This window comes from Giraffa tippelskirchi, chromosome 14 (genome assembly GCF_054371585.1).
Source record: "Giraffa tippelskirchi isolate mGirTip1 chromosome 14, T2T-mGirTip1v1.2.pri, whole genome shotgun sequence".
Classification (NCBI taxonomy): domain Eukaryota; kingdom Metazoa; phylum Chordata; class Mammalia; order Artiodactyla; family Giraffidae; genus Giraffa; species Giraffa tippelskirchi.
In genome coordinates, this window is record NC_137288.1 from 59,608,540 (window position 1) to 59,629,086 (window position 20,547).

At 47.5% G+C, this 20,547-nt stretch overlaps 1 protein-coding gene across 7 annotated transcripts in view; it reads right to left on the reverse strand.

The window, feature by feature from the left end:
- Window positions 1-20,547, reverse strand: part of ZBTB7C (zinc finger and BTB domain containing 7C) — a 456,655-nt gene that overhangs the window by 290,270 nt on the left and 145,838 nt on the right. For 3 of the 7 annotated variants that reach the window (XM_081563471.1, XM_081563470.1, XM_081563473.1), the window contains one exon: window positions 6,331-6,557. The gene's annotated coding sequence lies outside the window, so the exon portion shown is untranslated. Of the gene's footprint in view, window positions 1-6,330; window positions 6,585-20,547 lie in introns of all 7 variants that reach the window. The other 4 variants (XM_081563474.1, XM_081563472.1, XM_081563477.1 and 1 more) reach the window with 2 other exon arrangements.

Sequence of the window (20,547 nt, forward strand, 5' to 3'; positions counted from 1 at the left end):
TATGGTGGGAAAATGTGCTGGGTGGTGCTGTGTCCTTTCCATTACGTAGCAGCTGGTTGCCTACTTTTAGTAAGGCTATCATTGATCCATGGGTTTGGATGCTGGAGAACACATCTTTTTGAGCAAGTAGGTCCTCCCAGCAGCTCCAAAGTCATATCACATCCTAGAATTTGCTTCTAAATAATCTCTAACCCAAGATTTCATGGAGGACTCTCTACCATCAAACTCCAAACCTCTTATCAGCTTATCCTTCCCTAGGCTATTTCTGAGTGACCTTTGACCTTTTTTTTTTTTTAAAGAAAAGACACTTTTAAATGACCAACAAGCTGGAGACCCGATGTTCCCTTCAGGCCAGGCCCTAGCAGCAACTCCACGGACTTAGCTGGAGTCCCAGGGTCTCCACGGCCCATGGATTCCTCCGCCCATCTCTTAGAAGATGAGTCAGAGTCTCAAGGAGAACAAGAACACATAGTTGAACTTGATAAATATGCATCCAAAAATTTTAAAAACCAAATTACACAAATCAAGCTTATTCTGAGAGGTTCGTTTTGCCAGGGGTCTCTAGTGTTCCAATCAGCATAATTAAATAGCAAGATCTCTCTAGAATTGATTGTGGTTTTCACATTTTTTATCATCCAAGGACCATTTCAGTGAGATGATTTTAAGCTAATAAGAACCCCCAAATTAGAAACTAATTAAGGAGATGGAAAATACAAATGTATTTGTTTTTAGTCGGGCACTATTTTTATCAGAGGAATCATGAAAAATTAAAATTGTTAAAGTACTCATATGAAGGTTGTCAGTCAAGGACAACGTGGCTTTCCGCCTCTCCCTGCTGCAACATTTTAAGGTGATATATCAGAAGCCGTTCCCAATGGGCCCCCAGGAAGCAATAAAGAGGCTAATTTTGAAGAGAATTACACACTGCTAGGCTTGGGGAGGAAAAAGGGGGTTGCCACAATATTCTCAAATCTTTGATGATTAAGAGTCACAGTGTCTCTTCCTTTTTGAATGCATGCATGCCTGGCAACAACATTAAATCATTACAGTGCACTTCCTCATGCCCATTTAACAGATGAGAACATTAAGGCCTGGAGAAGTTGAGAGGTGTGCAGAGGGTCACGAACAAACTTAGAATCTAGACTATTTCTCTATCTAAATGTGCTTGATTTTATGACACCCCCTCCTTGCTGTCCCCTACATGTGCCATAGATTACCTTTTAAAATAGATGCTAAGTCACCGTGACACTGCTTTAGAGACTCCTTCAGGATTTGTGACAGCCTGGAGAGCTCAGGCCCCAGAAGAGAAGCAGGAAGCAGAAGCCAGCTGCCCCCGGGGGAGGAAGCGCCTGTCTAGTGAGGATGCAGCAGGGGACCCACAGATGACTGCAGTGAGCATCCAAGGACCACTGATGCAACCCCAGACAATCAGATGTTGACCCAACCTTGAAAATGCTGCTTCAGTCCCCAGGGCTGGAGAATTCCCATTCATCTGTAGACTTTGCCCCGATTCCAGCACAGATGATATCCAGTTACTCTTTGCATCACCGACCTCCACCTCCTAGTCCTGCTCCCTCCGTACCAGCCCTGAGAACAGGGGACCTGCTGGTAGACACCCTCTTCAAACCTCCTTCCCCGTTGCAGAACCCTCACCAAACCCAAGCCAGGTAGGTGAAGAGGACCCTGTGGAACTTCCTTGGTTCCAGGTCTCTCTCCCCTCAGGCCCAGGAAGGACAGAAGGTGAACTTTCCTAATAACTGGGGATAGATTCCAAACTCAGGGAGATGAGTTAAAGACCCCACACACTAGGCTGAAGGCAAATAAAGACGTCAGGGAAGACAGGAGACAATGGGTCGGTTCAGAAGCGCCTGTGCTGTGGAGAGGAGCAGACAGGGGAGCACTGAGTTGGGCCTGTGGGCAGGAGGACGGTGCGTGATGCTGACCCAGCCTGCCTCGTGATGCTGAGCGGGAGGGCACAGTTAGAACCCACCCAGCTCTCAAACAAGAAAACACCCCAAGGAGGGAATTAAGAGTCTCAATAACATTTTATAACTTTATGAAGGACTTTCACATATACATCTCATTTGTGTCTCAGAAAAACCCCAAAGGCAGGAATTATTTAACCGATTGTTCAGATGAGGCTGGGTTTAGGGAAATTTGATTTTGTGGAGTGCTGACCCTGTGCCAGTGACCTGTGTCAGGATGCTATGTTAATTCACATACAGAGCAATGACTGTTTTCAGTTGCTGCTGGAAACCAGTGACTGGAGTAGATGTCATTCACAGAGTAATAAAGAAAAATACCCTCTCCAAGCCCAGAAAGAGCCATATCTATGACACTGGCTCTCTGGCCCTAAAGGAGAATAACCTGTATTTTTACGGCTGTGGAAAGAAAGGAGGCAGGTGAGGTAGGGACAGATCTTTGTTTCAAAGGCAGAGACTGGAAGATGGGCGAGACAGGAAGAAGGACAAGCAGATTTTGGAGTAGGTGCCTGGGTCAACTTCCAAGACACTTGGGATGGCTTAGGTAATGGGTTCCAGGGTGGTCAGCAACCCTCAGCCCACTGAAACACAGCACCACAGTGGTGTCCGCACTCTAAACCTAAAAGTCTAGGGACCCCAGAATTCCCTATGACAGAGCTGACATAGGGCTGCAAGCTGCCTGCAGGGCCTGCCTCCTCCAGGTGACCACACGGCTCTGGTCAAGGAGGGCCACAGGCAGCTACCACGTCACCCTGGGACAAGGTCCAGGCTCATCCCTGTCCCTTTGTCCTGCCCTATGAAAACGCATGGTCCTCATACAACAGAAAGGTTAGGGACAGAACTACAGAAAATCCTACTAGGAAACTTTTGCCAAACTTAGCCCATAGGGGGAACTTGGTTTTCATTTAATTTCAGTTCAGTTCAGTCACTCAGTTGTGTCCGACTCTTTGTGACCCCATGGACCGCAGCGTCAGGCCTCCCTGTCCATCATCAACTCCCAGAGTTTACTCAAACTCATGTCCATTGAGTCGGTGATGCCATCCAACCACCTAATCCTCTGTCGTCCCCTTCTCCTCCACCTTCAATCTTGCCCAGCATCAGGGTCTTTTCCAGTGAGTCAGTTCTTCATATCAGGTGACGAAAGTATCAGAGTTTCAGCCTCAGCATCAGTCCTGACAATAAAAACTTTATTTCTTGGCATAGAATGTCACCAAGTAATCATCATTTTCTTTAGTCCTCACAGTTACCCAGTAAAACAGACCTTCTTAGTGCCGCTCCCAAAGCAGGTTCTCAAACTCAGAGAGCTTTGGGAACTGCCAGGGGTCAGCCCCGGACCTGGAAGTGGTGGTGTCCCGAGGCTAGCTAGGGGGCTCCACGGCCAGGCCAGGACACACGTTACCATCCAGAACAAATAATTCAAGACATCTCTGATTTTTCAAGCCAGTTTCCCTATGAATTCATTTCAGAGGTATCATGAGAAGAGGACAGAATAGTAGATCCTGTTGTTTAGCTCAGGATACACCTGGCCTCTGGTGCCCCTGAACAAGATGCTCTGAATTCTAGACCCAGGTTGTCCAATACAGTAGCCACAAGCCACAGGTGCTATTGAACACTTGCAATGTGGCTGGTCCAAACCGAGATACACTGTAAGTACCAAATGCACTCTGGACCTCAAGACTACGCTCAGAAAGAAGAACATGAACTATCTCGTTATTAATCTTTATATTCACTCCATGTTGCAATGATAATACTTTGAACACGTTGAGTTCAAGGAAACCTTATTACAAATCATTTCACTTGCTTCAAATTTAAAACCCCACATGCGACTCATGCTCAGTCTCTCCGGGCAGTCCCTCTCCAGGTCCCAAATCTTGCCTCGGTTTCTGTACCCACCTCACCCTGCCCCACTCCCAAGGACAGCACTGGAAGCCAGGGAGGCAAGACTCTCCAAGTATTCTGAGAACGTCCTCTCTTCTCAACATTTCTGTAAATTCCTGGATGCACCCCTCCCACCCTGTACCCTACTCAGAGCCCAGAAGGCATCTCCGGGCCCAGTCACTGCCAAAGCACTCACACACAGTCACCATTTCCGAGTGTCTGGATCCACCTTAAACCACATTTTCCATAGCCAGAGGAATGCTGAGAAGCAGGGTTTCGAAGCCCAGGCCTCAAGCGTGTTAGTCACTCGGTTGTGTCCGGCTTCAAACCAGTTCGGAGTTGGAAGCCCTGGGAATTCAGATGCGTTTCTCCCAGGCTTCTTTACTCCCTCCTGCCTGCAGACCGTGAGCTCCTCCAAGAGCAGAACAATGGAAGCAAACTAAGTGATTGATCACTTATTATGGTGCCAGCTGCAATGCTAAGTGCTTTGCATGTCTCGTTTTATTTAATTCTCCCAACCAGCCTATGAGTGAGGACATCTTGTCCCCATTTTGAAGACAGGAGCCTGAGGCTCCCAGAATCCGGGATCTGTCTCTACTCCCATGCTTTTCCCTCTGCCCTTTATTTCCTCCCCTGGGAGCAGACACACCTCATGCATCTTTGTTTGTCTGGCACTAGCATGGTGCCGAGTGCAAAACAGGTACTTGGTAAATATTGGGAAACTAGGTTAAGAACCTTCTGATAGAATCAATCTGCTGTTCTTTCTTGACTTAATCAGAATGTATTTTGCCCCTTACCTTCCTAAGGCTGCACACATGAGAAGTCCTCACCCACCCACCTGAAGATCCCCTGGAGCAGGGCATGGCTACCCACTCCAGTATTCTTGCCTGGAGAATCCATGGACAGAGGAGCCTGGCGGGCTGCATACAGTCCATAGGGTCACAAAGGGTTGGGCACGACCAAAGTGACTTAACACACACACACCCTTACATGCAGGGCTGGGCTTTGTCTGCCTCCTTCTGCCCCCATTACTTCCCATCACAAGTCCCCACATATTCAGCCCTGCCCACATCTCCAGTCAAGCTGAAAATGCACAGACCACCTCTTCCACTGACAGATGGGGGTCTGAGGATAGCCCAGTGCCGGACACTAGGGTCCAGGGTGCCTGGGGACACAGCTAGCCCCAGGAAACTATGAAGATGCCAGCTTCCTAGCAAAGTCCCCCCAGGCCTAGCCAGACCCCTGACTATCCTCGCTGGGACCTCTCAAATCACCATTCCCCTTCCATTTGTTCATATAGACAGAAGTCAAGTCCCAGGCCTGCCTGGTGCCTGTGGCCGATCCATTTCCTAGAATTGGGTTATTTTCTGGATTCCTTCTTCATCTTATTCTTTCTGTCTGATTTGGAACAAGGCCACCCAGAAGTCCTAATACTCTGCCCCTCCCCACCCTTTGGCTAGGCCTCATGGACCCTGACACTGGCCTGCACAGGAATGGAATTTGCCCCACCCCCTTGGGCCTCCTGCCCCAGGCCACTGGCCTTCTCCCCCTGCCCTGGTCAGTTTCCCAAGGCCCCAAGCTATTTTTGCTCCCACCCTAGCCTGTTGTTTACCCCATGGTGTAAATGGCCAGAGTAGTACCAAGTATGATACAGTGGCCAAATGGCCACTGGGAACAGGTTATCCACCAGATGGCCAATGAGAACAGGCCCTCCATCAGATCAGAACTCATCTTTGGGGTCTCCATCCCACTGGATCCTGGTCCTTTCAGCCTCAGGGCTTTGCCCTCTAGGCTCTGAGGACCTTCTCAATGTTTTCTGCCATGGCTGACCTCCTCCAATTACCTGCTAGACCCAGAGTGTCTGTCAGCCCTTTCCTGAGCTCTCCAGACCCCATCTCATGAGCTCCCCTAGCCAGCCTTGATCATCTGCTACTTGCCCCGGCATCTTTGGAGGGCTGAAGGAAGCCACAAAGTCCCTACTACCTTTTTTAACAAGAAATACCAACCCATCACCTCACCTGTCATTCAAGAAATCTGATCCAACCCAGGTCTATCCCTCAGGTATCACTGATACAGGAAAGAGCTCCTGCCTGTCTTGCTGCCTCTGTTTCCCCACCAGCATCCATGCCCTGCTGCTTCCCAAGGGAGCTATGGGAAATAATGACTCCTTGATTTGTTACTCTGAGGTCTTAAAACAGGAGGTGATACATCCATAATAGCATCAGGCCTTCGTACAAGGTATAGTAAGTGAACCTGCCTGATGCTAAATCTTCTGCTGCTAACTCCAGCAAGCGCTTGGGGCAGAAACTAATAACTATAAAGCATCCATCTATCATCTTATCAGGACTTACTCTCCTCTGTTTGCATAGTTATCTTCCCAAGAGTTGACATTGTATGTCTACTACAGGCTGATATATTCTCCTACCTGCCACATCATTCAGAAAGGATTGATGAACCTCAGGTTCATTACCTGTCATTACACCGTGTACATGTCACTGGGGGCCGAAGTATCAATTCCTCTTGAGTCTCCCCGGTGACGCAGTCCCGCCTTGGAGGCTCCAGGTCCAACGCGCTGCAGATGGTGCTCACTCTGCAGGCTCTGGAGGGCTCCACGCCATCCCTTACCTTCTCCTGGCTGGGCCTGCTCCTTGGAGGTGGTGTGGCCTTCCGAGTGCCCAGCTGCTTCAGAGTGGGGACCTGCAGGAAGAACAGAGGCCCGGTGACCTACCAGGGCCAGAGACACAGACCCAAGTTTTAGCTGTTCTAGAACTTTCCAGCCATCTTTTTTCTCTCTCTCTCTCTCTCTTTTACTATTAGGTCTTTTAACTCCAGGTGACTGTATAGACTACCTCAGCTAGGGTCTTCACTGCCAATGTCCCACCCACTAACCCTACCCCCTGCCCTCTGCATGCATGCCTCCCCCCAAATACACACTCATTTGTTCTTATCTTCTTACCTCTGCATAGATTATTTCACCTGGCTGAAATCATCCTACCCACCATTCAGAGTTCAGCTCATCCCCACCAAACCTGGGTGTCCTGCCTCCACCGATGAAACCCACAAAGAACAAGGCCATGTCTACTGGGGATGTTCTTCAACTCTTGTAGCCCAGGTCCCTGGGTGCCTTCCAGGGTGCTGTGGGTTTGGGGGCACCAGGAAGACCACCCACCTGCAGCCTCCTTTCACAGCCCTTCGCTCAGAGTAAGAGACAAGGGTACTCTGCAAACCTCGCTGTAGAGGGACACAGATACTGCCCCACTGAGTGACCACATTTCATAGCCAAGAACACAGCTCACCCTCTGGGGTAGGGGGGTGGTGGCAGGTGGTCAGGGCCTCCAGCTAGAAGCAGCCATGCCCTGGCATGCAGACCTTCTGGGCTCTGGAGACTGGGGCCACAGTGGCTGTAGCCCTGCACCTCTGACCAGGCATGGCCTCCAGCTCCTGGGGGTGCTGCCCAGATAGCTGTGACTCTGAGCTCCATGCCAACATTGGGCTCCTCTGGGCCTCAGTGGATCCACTGCAGAGGAGGGGCTGTGGCAGGTGGAGAGCATCCACCAGGGCCACCAGTGCTGCAGGTAAGAGGAAGCACCATGGACTGGGATGAGGGTAGGAAGGCAGGGCCCTGGAGTCCCGGGGATGATGTCAGCCTGAAAACAACAACGTCTTACACACATATCATAATTTATACCCTACCAGCTGCTTTTGCATCAGTGACACCCATTTGGCTTCACAGTAGTGATGTGAAGGGATATTCTCTATAGGTTACTTTAGAGTTAAGGAAACAAAAGCACAGAAAGGTTGAACACCTCACTAAAGATCACACAGGAAGAAGGCTACAGTTTTTGACTCCCAGTTATCATTCTTTCCAGCAAGCTCCTAAGTCCTGAGTTAATTCCCTACCGTGTCAGGGGGCGGGGATCAGTAGGAGTGGGGAGGGGGAGAGGAACAAAGGGGTGGGGAGAAGAGATGAACACTGGAGAAGGGTTGGGCCTGTGGTCTCTCCCCTGCGAGGAGGGTCTAGGTGAAGACAGCACAGAGAACAAAGTGATAAATAGGGAAGGAAGGAATGTGGGGGCTCCGAGCTGACAGCAGCAGCTCAGGCGAAGAGGAAGCTGCTGTGATAAATAGCCACAGCTGGGGGTGGAGGAGGGGCAGAGTGCCAACCTTAAGCCTCCAGGGGACCTGACTCTACAGCTCTGGCCCAGAGGCATTTCTGCGCAAGGCAGCACTGGGGGTAAGATCCCCCTTTGAAAGAACTAAGCAGTTATTGGTATTACCTTCAAAAAGCATATATACAGGTCAATGCTCTTTTGTTTATGTGATATATTCCTAAATAATGAAAATGGAAAAGAAAACAACAAACTACCTGAAGTTCCACCCCCTACAAAGAAAGATCTCAGATGCTCCTGGATGATGGGATTCTCGGCTTGATGCCAAAGCTGCTCTTTTTCTCCTGGAGGAAGTCACACCTAGGGAATTCTTATCCAGCAACAGAAGGCAGTTTGAGCTCCTTCTAGGATAAGCAGCACAGGTCAAAGGCCAGGAAACATAGGATAGATGGGCAAATCCATGGAATTAAACAGAAAAAATGGCCCAAACACCAATGTCAGCCACCAGCTCACTGCAGACCCACACGCCCACCTTCCTCAGCAGCGAACCAGAACTCAAGACATCAGGCTACAGGAAGAACAGAAAGTCATCTCTTGAGGGTACCACTCTGTGTCCCCGGCAGCCCGGGGCAGGGGCGGGGTCCTTGTTCTACCTAGTAAGAAGTGAACCCTGCTGTGCATGCACACCAGATGCCCTGGGGAAGGGGTGAGAAGCCCACCCTTTCGAAGCTGGTCACCAGCTCGCCCAGTGGGCTACAGGATCACCTGGCGGCTGGAGTTCCAGAAGCACACAGCCAGAGCGCATCAATTTTTGCTGGGGGTGGGAGGGTGGGGGCAGGAGCCCTCTCGAGCCCTCCTGCAAGGTGGGGCTGAAACATATTCACAGCAGATGGTGCTGTCGCCCTCGCTCTGGGATTCTCACTCCTAATTATCTGTGCTGTCAGCAAAACAATTAACCCTCAAAGAAAAATTGCGCCATCCCCTCCCAACCATATGAAAAGGCAATTTTTCCCAAGGACGAGGGACACTCAGGGCAGCAGCAGAGGGAAAGTAGGGCAGCCTTGCACTCAATTCCAGATCTCACTCACCCTGGGCGATTTCGCCATCCTCTGACCTCCGAGGTCTGCCACACAGCAGCCCCGTATTTCCTTTCCCATAAAAAAAGGAGGGAGGGGTGAGTCCAATCCCTAGGGACCCCTTCAGTCCCACAGCACTACCGTGCTACAGACAAGCATGGTTCTTCCCCCTTTGAATTCTAAGTTCCTTTGGAGCCGAGATGGAGCTTCCATTTGTTCCTCCATTCATTTGCTCACTTCTTATCCACTCATTCATTCATTCAGTTATTGTGGAGACATAAAGAAAATGTCTATTCAGCCTTCTTGACCACTGCTTGGAGCTCTCTTCCCCTGAGATGTGGGAAGAGGAAAGAAGGATGGAGCAGGTCGAGGTGGGGGATGCTAGGGGCTTCAACATTTGGCACTGACTAGGCATCAGAGACGCAGGGTTTGAACCCTGGGTTAGGAAGATCCCCTGGAGGAGAGCATGGCAACCTACTCCAATATTCTTGCCTGGAGAATCCCATGGACAGAGGAGCCTGGTGGGCTCCAGTCGATAGGTTCACAAAGAGTCGGACACGACTGAAGCAACTGAGCACACACGCATGTAAGAGGGAATCCTGCTGCTGCATTTGTGTTCTCTCTGCAGGTTCAGCTGCAGGAAGACAGGCTCCTCTCCAGAGAGCTGAATGCGGTAAGCAAGCCACCGTGGTCCGCACGGCGGGCCCACAGAGGGATGGAGAGGTGCCGTGTAAGGAGGTCTCAAAGCCCCCATCAGCCACTGGGGGGCTGCAGGTAGCACTTCACCTGTGTTCATTAAGTACCTGAGGCCTCAGTGAATGAACCAGAATGCCCCCTCTTAAAGGAACTGTTTAAAAGAAATGAGAGCTTTGACAGGGCTGAGACATGCTGATGTTACCCAAGGGGCACTATTTAAGACTGGGTCTGTTCCATACACTGTCATTCACTATCATGAGAAAGAAAGCAGGGTGAGCAAGAAATTGTAGAATGTTCGTGGTCACCCGGGGCCATGTTTTTGTAGGTGCCATCTGGAGAGGTTGAAGGGCTGGCGGCTCACGGACAGGGGGCCCACAGGCAGCCCCACATCCAGCCTCACTTTTTTAACAAGCCTCATCCATCCCCATCTCCACGGCCTCCCAGGATCGCCCCTCAGCAGACGGGGGAACTCACAAGGCAGAAAGGAAGGCCCAGATGGGGGGCACTGTCTGGCCTACTCTGCCGCCCACCCCCATGGGGCTGCAGATCCCCTACTCAGGCAATGTTCTGGGCACCTGGAAAAGGAGTGCAGAAAACAGATAGGGTCTGGGGGTGGGGGTGGGGGGTAGGGAGCTGAGACTCCTCCTCCATCACCATTTTGCCCAGTTCAAGCCTTGTGACACTTTTCTTCCATCTCCTTGTCTCCCATAGCCCTCGCCTTCACCCAGTGCCCAGGAGCACAGGCTCGGATGCCAGCTACTTGGCATAAAAGGAGTGTGTTTATATTCAGAGCAGGCCATTGCCCACTCAGAATCTGCCCACCCGAAGGCAGCACATGTGACTGTACCCCCTGCCCAGAGCCCAAGTGGGACAGATGCCAACCTCTGGCTGGAGACATTTCTAAATATGAGCTGGCACAAAGAGTCAGGTTCCCAGGCCTCCACTGCTCTGGGAGACCCAGCCAGGACTGTCAAGGTTGCCGGGAAGGAGAGGGGCTGGGGGCAGGCAGGAGCAGGAGGCGGCCAGCTGAGACAAGCCATCAGTCCCAGAAACATCACCTGAACCTCCCCCTGGCCTTCCAGCCTCATTAGGGGGAGAGATAGGATTACCCTGCACCCAGAAAGTCTAATCAATTGCCCGAAACCCTTGGCGGCAGGCACAGGAAAGCCACTGCTTGCTCAAACGCACATGGATTAAAAATACACAAATAGAATATTTTTTTTCTTTCCCTCTCCTCAACCCCCTGAAGCCTAGGATGCTTGTTAAAAATAGCCTTGCTGTGGCATGGATCCTACAAAACCCAGGGGCTGGCAGGAAAATTAAGAAGCCACTGGAGGCAGCACTAAGTGGTTTCCCTGGGGAGTGGGCTGAGGACTGGGAGGGGGTGCTTTTAAGTGTTTGCAGACACACTGCTTGGATTTTTAACAAGCAGATATTATTTTTATTAGTTAGTTAGCTTTTGGTTTTTTCTTTGCTTTTTTTTTTTTTTTTTAAATGGAGGTTCATCTATTGCATCCTCCCTCCTACCTAAGCTGAAGGCTGAACTTGCACTGACCTAGCAACACGACAGCTCAGTGCTGGCGGCCTCGGTGGCGAGTAGACCCCTCAGCACACAGGGCACCAGAGGCAAATTCAGCCCAGAGTCACAAATGGAGCGTGAGTGCGAGTCTCAGACCCATAACCTGATGGCTGTCTGACCTCAGATAAGCCACTTGAACTCTCTGGGCTACAGTTTCAGTAACTGTAAAACGAGGCAGTTGGATTAAATGCTCAGCCAGGTACCTTCTAGCTGTAAGCATTTCACAAGTTTAAGGATTGGACAAACATCTAAAACTTGCCCTGTGTTTGTTCCCATCATGAACAGGCAAGGGGAATGTGCCCCTGGCCTAGGGTGCAGTTTTAAAATCAAGGGACAAAAGAAATCCAAATTGGAAAAGGAGAAACAAAACTGTCACTGTTTGCAGATGACATGATACTATATGCAGAAATTTTAAAGATGCTACCAGAAAACTATTAGAGCTTATCAAGGAATTTGGTGAAATTGCAGGATACAAAATTAAAACACAGAAATCTCTTGCATTCCTATACACTAACAATGAAAGATCAGAAAAAGAAATTAAGGAAACAATTCTATTTACCATCACATCACAAGAATAAAATAACTAGGAATAAACCTACGTAAGGAGGCAAGAGAGCTGTACTCAGAAAACTCTAAGAAACTGATGAAAGAAATAAAAAATGACACAAAGAGATGGAGAGATAGACCATATTCTCAAATTGGAAGAATCAATATTGTCAAGATGATTATACTACCCAAAGCAATCTACAGATTCAGTGCAACCCCTATTAAATTACCAATGGCATTTTTCACAGAATTAGAACCAAAAAAATTACAAGTTGCATGGAGACACAAAAGACCCCAAATAGTCAAAGCAATCTTGAGAAATAAAAACAGAGCTGGAGGAATCAGGCTTTCTGACTTTAGACTATACCACAAAGCTACAGTAATCAAAACAGTGTGGTGCTAGCACAAAAACAGAAATACAGATCACTGGGACAGGACAGAAAACCCAAAGATAAACCCTATGGTCGCCTAATCTCTGACAAAAGAGGCAAGAATATACCATGGAGAAAAGACAGTTTCTTCAGTAAGCAGTGCTGGACAGTGACATATAAAAGACTGAAATTAGAATGCTCCCTAACACAATACACAAAAATAAACTCAAAATGGATTAAAGACCTCAATGTAAGGCTGGATATTATAAAACTCCTAGAGGAAAACACAGGCATAACATTCTCTGACATAGATCAAAGCAAGATCTTTTTTTATCCACCTCCTAAAGTAATGAAAATAAAAACAAAAATAAACAAATGGGACCTACTAAACTTAAGAGCTTTTGCACAGCAAAGGAAACCAGAAACAAAACAAACAGACAACCCACAGACTGAGAGAAAATTTTTGCAAATGAAGCAACCCATAAGGGATTAATCTCTAAAATATACAAACAACGTGTGCAGCTCAATACAAAAAAAAAAAAAAAACCTAATCAAAAAACAGGCAGATCTAAATAGACATTTCTCCAAAGAAGACATACATATGGCCAAAAAGCACATGAAAAGATGCTCAACATCATGAATTATTAGAGAAATGCAAATCAAACCTAGAATGAGGGATCACCTCACACTGGTCAGAATGCCCATCATCAAAAACGCTACCAACTGGAGAGTCTGTGGAGAAGAAGGAACCCTGCTACACTGTTGGTAGGAATGTAAATTGATAAAGCCACTATGGAGAACAGTATGAAGGGTCCTTAAAAAACTAAAAATAGAGCTATCATATGGTCCAACAACTCCACTCCTGGGTATAATATCTGGAGAAAATCATAATTTGAAAGGATATGTGTACCCCAGTGTTCACTGCAGCCCTATTTACAATAACTAGCAACACAGAACATGGAAGCAACCCAAATGTCCACCAACAGAAGAATGGGAAAAGAAGATGTGGTACACGTGCATAATGAAATATTACTCAGCCATAAAAAAGAATAAAATAATGCCATTTGCAGCAACATGGATGGACCTAGAGATTGTCATACTGAGTGAAGTAAGTCAGAGAATGACAAATATCATGACATCACTTAAATGTAGAACCTTTTAAAAATGGTACAGATGAACTTATTTACAGAACAGAAATAGAGCCACAGATGTAGAAAACAAACTTAGGTTACTGGGGGGGAAAGGGTGGGGGATAAATTGGGAGATTAGAGATTGGGAGATAGATGTATACACACTACTACATACAAAATAGATAACTAATAAGGACCTACTGTATAGCATAGGAAACTCTATTCAATCCTCTGTAATGACATATATGGGAAAACAATCTTAAGAAGAGTGGATATATGTATAAGTGATTCACTTTGCTGTACAGAAGAAACTGACATAATATTGTAAATCATCTATACTCCAATAAAATTTTTAAGTTAAGCTTTTCTCATATCTAAAAAAATAAGATCAAGAGAGAAGGGGAAGGAAAGAAGCTGTTCTGAGTGGAGAAACCAGCTTCACACCTTGTGGTTGAAGGATGCAAGTTGGAAAGAGCCTCACACTGGGACCCAAAATGTCCCAGGCTCAAATCCTGACTTCAGCTATTAGTAGCTATGTGAACTCAGGAATTGTTCATCACTGGTGCAAACAGACCTCCTCGTCTGTAACATGGGGTATGAATACCCACCTCCAAAGGCTATTGTAGTGGGACTTCCCTGGTCATCCAGTGGTTAAGAATCCACCTGCCAACATAGGGGACATGGTTTCCATCCCTGGTTTAGGAAGATTCCACATGCTGTAGGTCAACTAAGCCCATGCTCCACAACTACTGAAACGTGTGCTCTAGAGCCCAGGCTCTGCAACAAGAGAGGCCACTGCAATGAGAAGCCCACGCACTGCAACTAGTGAGCAGCCCTGCTCGCTGCAACTCGAGAAAGCCCATGCACTGCAATGAAAACCCAATGCAGCCAAAAATAAACAAATGTCTAAAAAAACAAAGGCTGTCATGATTGTTATATGTAAAGTTTAAAGTTTAGTCGCTCATTCGTGTCCAACTCTTTGCGACCCCATGGACTGTAGCCTACCAGGCTCCACCATCCGTGGGATTTTCCAGGCAAGAGTACTGGAGTGGGTTGCCATTTCCTTCTCCAGAGGATCTTCCCAACCCAGGGATCGAACCCGGGTCTTACACATTGTAGGCAGACACTTTACTGTCTGAGCCACCAGGGAAGTCCATATGTAAGGAAGTGAAAAAATACCCTGCTCACTGTGGGAGCTTAACATGATTTCATTCTTCCTCCCATTGTTTACCCTCCACAGCACTGCAGGACGGTTAAGAGTGTGGGCTCTGGAATGAGACTGGTCTTCCACCTCCACCACCTATTCACTGGTGACCGTGGGCAAGAAGCTTCATTTCTCTGTGCCTCAACTTCTTCACCTACAAAGTGGGAGTGAGTTGGGGCTGGTTATTGTGTTACTGCCCCTCCTAGCCAACTGAGCCCTCAATTTTCAATCTTGCATCTTCCATAGATTTTCCTTCACAGGCCTCCTTGCTTTCTGCTATCTCTCTAAGGTTCCTGGTGCACAGCTGCCCACCACCTGTCCTCCTGGCCCTTCCCTACTCACTCCCTGTCCCCTTTCCATCTGGCCTGCTCTCTGCAGGCTGTACACCTGGCCAGGATTTTTTCCTGGAGTTGGGGAATGTGTGTTTCCGATCAGTGCTTTCAAGCTTCAGTGTGCTTAGGAATCACCTGGGGATCTTGTCAGAATATACATGCAGGTTCAGATTTGGTGGGTCCCAGTTTAGGTCTGAGATTCTGTATTTCTAACCAGCTCCCAGGGGATGTTCATGCCACTGGTCTGGGACCACCCTTTGATTAGCTAGGGTGTTCAGTTCAGTTCAGTTCAGTTCAGTCGCATAGTCATGTCCGACTCTTTACAACCCCATGAATCGCAGGATGCCAGGCCTCCCTGTCCATCACCAACTCCCGGAGTTTACCCAAACTCATGTCCATTGAGTCGATGATGCCATCCAGCTATCTCATCCTCTGTCGTCCCCTTCTCCTTCTGAACCCAATCCTTCCCAGCATCAGGGTCTTTTCCAATGAGTCAACTCTTCCCATGAGGTGGCCAAAGTATTGGAGTTTCAGCTTCAACACCAGTCCTTCCAATGAACACCCAGGACTGATCTCCTTTAGGATGGACTGGTTGGATCTCCTTGCAGTCCAAGGGGCTCTCAAGAGTCTTCTAAAATACCACAGTTCAAAAGCATCAATTCTTCGGTGCTCAGCTTTCTTCGCCGTCCAACTCTCACATCCATACATGACCACTGGAAAAACCATAGCCTTGACTAGATGGACCTTTGTTGGCAAAGTAATGTCTCTGCTTTTTAATATGCTATCTAGGTTGGTCATAATTTTCCTTCCAATGAGTAAGTGTCTTTTAATTTCAGGGCTGCAATCACCATCTGCAGTGATTTGGGAGCCCAAAAAAATAAAGTCTGACACTGTTTCCACTGTTTCCCCATCTATTTGCCATGAAGTGATGGGACCAGATGTCATGATATTAGTTTTCTGAATGTTGAGCTTTAAGCCAACTTTTTCACTCTCCTCTCTCACTTTCATCAAGAGGCTTTTTAGTTCCTCTTCACTTTCTGCCATAAGGGTGATGTCATCTGCATATCTGAGGTTATTGATATTTCTCCCGGCAATCTTGATTCCAGCTTGTGCTTCTTCCAGCCCAGCGTTTCTCATGATGTACTCTGCATAGAAGTTAAATAAGCAGGGTGACAATATACAGCCTTGACGGACTCCTTTTCCTATTTGGAACCAGTCTGTTGTTCCATGTCCAGTTCTAACTGTTGCTTCCTGACCTGCATACAGGTCTCTCAAGAGGCAGGTCAGGTGGTCTGGTATTCCCATCTCTTTCAGAATCTTCCACAGTTTTTTGTGATCCACACAGTCAAAGACTTTGGCATAGTCAATAAAGCAGAAATAGATGTTTTTCTGGAACTCTCTTGCTATTTTGATGATCCAACAGACGTTGGCAATTTGGTCTCTGGTTCCTCTGTGTTTTCTAAAACCAGCTTAAACATCTGGAAGTTCACAGTTCACGTATTGCTGAAGCCTGGCTTGGAGAATTTTGAGCATTACTTTACTAGCGTGTGAGATGAGTGCAATTGTGCGGTAGTTTGAGCATTCTTTGGCATTGCCTTTCTTTGGGATTGGAATGAAAACTGACCTTTCCAGTCCTATGGCCAGTGCTGAGTTTTCCAAATTTGCTGGCACATTGAGTGCAGCACTTTCACAGCGTCATCTTTCAGGATTTGAAATAGTTCAACGGGAATTCCATCACCTCCACTAGCTTTGTTCATAGTGATGCTTTCTAAGGCCCACTTGACTTCACATTCCAGGATGTCTGGCTCTAGATGAGTGATCACACCATTGTGATTATCTGGGTCGTGAAGATCTTTTTTGTACAGCTCTTCTGTGTATTCTTGCCACCTCTTCTTAATATCTTCTGCTTCTCTTAGGTCCATACCATTTCTGTCCTTTATCAAGCCCATCTTTGCATGAAATGTTCCCTTGGTATCTCTAATTTTCTTGAAGAGATCTCTAGTCTTTCCCAATCTGTTGTTTTCCTCTATTTCTTTGCATTGATCGCTGAGGAAGGCTTTCTTATTTCTCCTTGCTATTCTTTGGAACTCTGCATTCAAATGGGAATATCTTTCCTTTTCTCCTTTGCTTTTCACTTCTCTTCTTTTCACAGCTATTTGTAAGCCCTCCTCAGACAGCCATTTTGCTTTTTTGCATTTCTTTTCCATGGGGGTGGTCTTGATCCCTGTCTCCTGTACAATCTCACAAACTTCCGTCCATAGTTCATCAGGCACCCTGTCTATCAGATATAGTCCCTTAAATCTATTCTCACTTCCACTGTATAATCATAAGGTATTTGATTTAGGTCATCCCTGAATGGTCTAGTGGTTTTCCCTACTTTCTTCAATTTAAGTCTGAATTTGGCAATAAGGAGTTCATGATATGAGCCACAGTTAGCTCCTGGTCTTGTTTTTGCTGACTGTATAGAGCTTCTCCATCTTTGGCTGCAAAGAATATAGTCAATCTGATTTCGGTGTTGCCCATCTGGTGATGTCCATGTGTAGAGTCTTCTCTTGTGTTGTTGGCTAGGGTGTAGAGTGGAGGAAATCCTACTGTGTTTGTGTCTGTGTGTCTGTGTGTGTATGTTAGGGGGGATGGAGACAGGGACAAGGCAGGCCAGTTATCCAAATCAGAGAAGGAGTAGAATTTTAACCGAGATGGCATGAGGGAGACCAAGAAGATGAAAAGTAGGAGAGTGTTTTACAAAATGATGCGACATTACCCAAACAATAAAAATAATGCTTATTGAGATAATGCAGCAGCACAAAAGATGCCTATGACATATTAACTGAAAAAGCAGACTGCCCATTATTCACACACACACACACACACACACACACACTCAACATCTTCAACTCTGCCAAAGGCACATTTAAGAAAACTGATGGTAGGATGACAGCTCAGGACAGTGAAGGCTGTGTCACTGTATTATAACCACATGTATTTTCATTTCTTTGTCATTTTCTAGATGTTCTTGGTGAAGTTTTATCATTTTTGTAATTTAAAATTTACCTTCTATACACTCTCAGATGCCCACTCCCCCAAATCGTCAGTTATTCTGTTACTGAGGTTTGATGTATTTTGAGCACAAACTGCCGTCACTTGGAGGGCAAGAAAATGGTGCATTAGACCTCAGTCAAACCCAAAAATAAAGCAACACAGATTCTGTTCTTTCTCTAAGCCAAGGGTCCAGCTCTTTGGAAAGCTGGCATTGCTACCTCTCACTATAGCAACAGGGAGACCCTGGTAACCCCGAGCTTACAGTTATTAAGAGTAAAAATTGAAAGTCTGTGGAGAGATGTGCAGTAAGATGCTTTCCCAGGTTTGCATTGGACAGGCCGGGTTCTGAGCCCTCTCAGCCTCTCTTACAAAAAAATAGAAAGCAAAAACCAGACTCTAGGAGCTCTTTCCCACAAGATCACAAGGTGTGCCTGGCATTTTCTTCTTTGTTTCCCACTTCAGGTCTGTAGGCTGCCTTTCAAACCAGTTTCTGACATGCCTGGAGGCAGGCCGTTCCAGAGTAGGAGTCAAACTCTCCAGCTCAGGGATGCTTGTGGCTCACTATGTTTTGGGCGCATTCACACCATTCCCAGCACCCTACCCCTAAGCTGTCTGTGTACCTCCATCCAGCTCTCCTGGCTTACCAACACCCCCACCCATTCACCCAGACCCTGTCCCATTCTATGCACTACCTCCTCAATTTGCCCTTGGGCAAGTGTTTCAGGCCCCCTAGCCTCTGATCTAAGCCTTAGCTCTAACCTCTGGGAGGCTAGAAGGGGTCCCAGCCTTGATCTGGCTGCTTCTGCCAGAGGTACAGTGTTTGAACCCAGGTCTGCTCTCCAGAACCCTGAATCTATTTTGCACTTTAGTGAACCAAGTTCAAGGCCCAGTTCTGCCACCATCTGGCTATGGGATCTTGGGTAGACCCCTTCACATCTCTGAACCTACAAACATTTTAAAATGAGTTTCTAGGGGACCTCCCTGGTAGCTCTTGGGAAAGAATCCACCTGCCAGTGCAGGAGAGACAGGTTTGATCCCTGGTCCTGGAAGATCCTACATGCTGCAGAGCAACTAAGCCGATGCACCACAACTACTGAGCCCACACGCTGCAACTACTGAAGCCTGCACACCCCAAAGCCTGTGCTCTGCAATGAAAGAAGCCACCACAATGAGAAGCCTGGGCCCCACAGCTAGAGAGTAGCCGCCGCTTGCCACAACTAAAGAAAAGCCCGCGCAGCAACAAAGAGCCAGCACAGTCAAAAATAAATAAATAAAATAAAATTTTAAAAATGGGTTTATAGAATCTCATGGTCTCTTTTGGTCCTAATATGCCATCAAACCAGAAGGAATATCTGTTTACAGTTCTTCTAGCAATATAGACAAGATATCTCACATACAAGGATTGCTAGACAACTAAACATTGTCCCTTCAAGCAACAAAATGTGTTTCATTTTAGCCCTACTGCACCAAGTTGCTTTTTTTTTTTTTCCAAAAGACGTTTATATGTTTCTCTTCATTTTGCGGCAAGGAAGAAAACCTAACATTTGTCTGTGTACACCTCTCCGCAGCTTTGTTCCACAAAGCACTCGCAGTGGCCAAGGTGCTGAAAATGACATAACCTTGTCTTCAAGGCCCTCTGGCATCTCTATGAGATGCTCTCCTATGTCAGGAGATTTGTCCCTACTGCTCCAGTTTTCTCTTCCTCTATCTGCCCCTCCCCACAGTAAGGTCCCCAGAGGTCATGCTACCTGTTAGGAATGGCGGCTGCCTTAAGAAGCTTCCTCACTTCTAATGTGCAGCCCCCTGGGCTGGGCGACATGGAGCTCTGAGCAAGGGGTCAGGTGAAGTGGTGGTCTCAGGATAAGGAGCCATGGCTTCAGCCATTTCACTGATTAGAGGCACTTGTCCCTCACTCTGCGATCCATGTTCTGGACAGCAGAGGTGCGAGAAGGCAGAGTTCCAGACAACTGAAGTATTAATATCTGTGTCTTAACTCCACACCTAAACTAGTACTTATCGCTGCTTCGTTGGCCGGTTTTCCCAGAGGGGGCATTTAGACATCATCAGAGTTGCTATCATTTCCACATGGGCCAGACTAGAAGGCAAGCTCAGGTTTAGAATTTAATCCCAACTCTGTACATCCCAGGGGTCACTCCTTTCTCCAAACTGATCCTCAAGTTTCAATATGCCCTTGTCCGGCTTCTTCCCATAAGAGATGCTATAATTTCCCCAAATGAGGCTTTCTTTTCAGAGGAAGCCATCAGTAGACCAGATGCCGGCTCATCCCTAAACCAGAAACATCTGGTACAGCCATCCCTGGCCACGCCCCCTTCTTTCCCTGGCCCGCCTCCTCTTCCTTCCCCACCCCACCCCTCTACAAGGCAGCCCCAAAAGCTGGAGGCCCTCTGCCTTTGTCCCTCGGTCCCAGGTCAGAGCAGATATGCACCAACAAGCTCTTACTGTCCCCTGTGCACACCTAGCTTCCTACCGGAGCCCGTCAACGCCATGTTTATCACCCACCTGTCACGCCCCCTGAACATGTGCACTTCCTGCTCTGAGCAAGACTGGGCGCCCACATCACTCATTCTCGGGAGGACACCAGCAG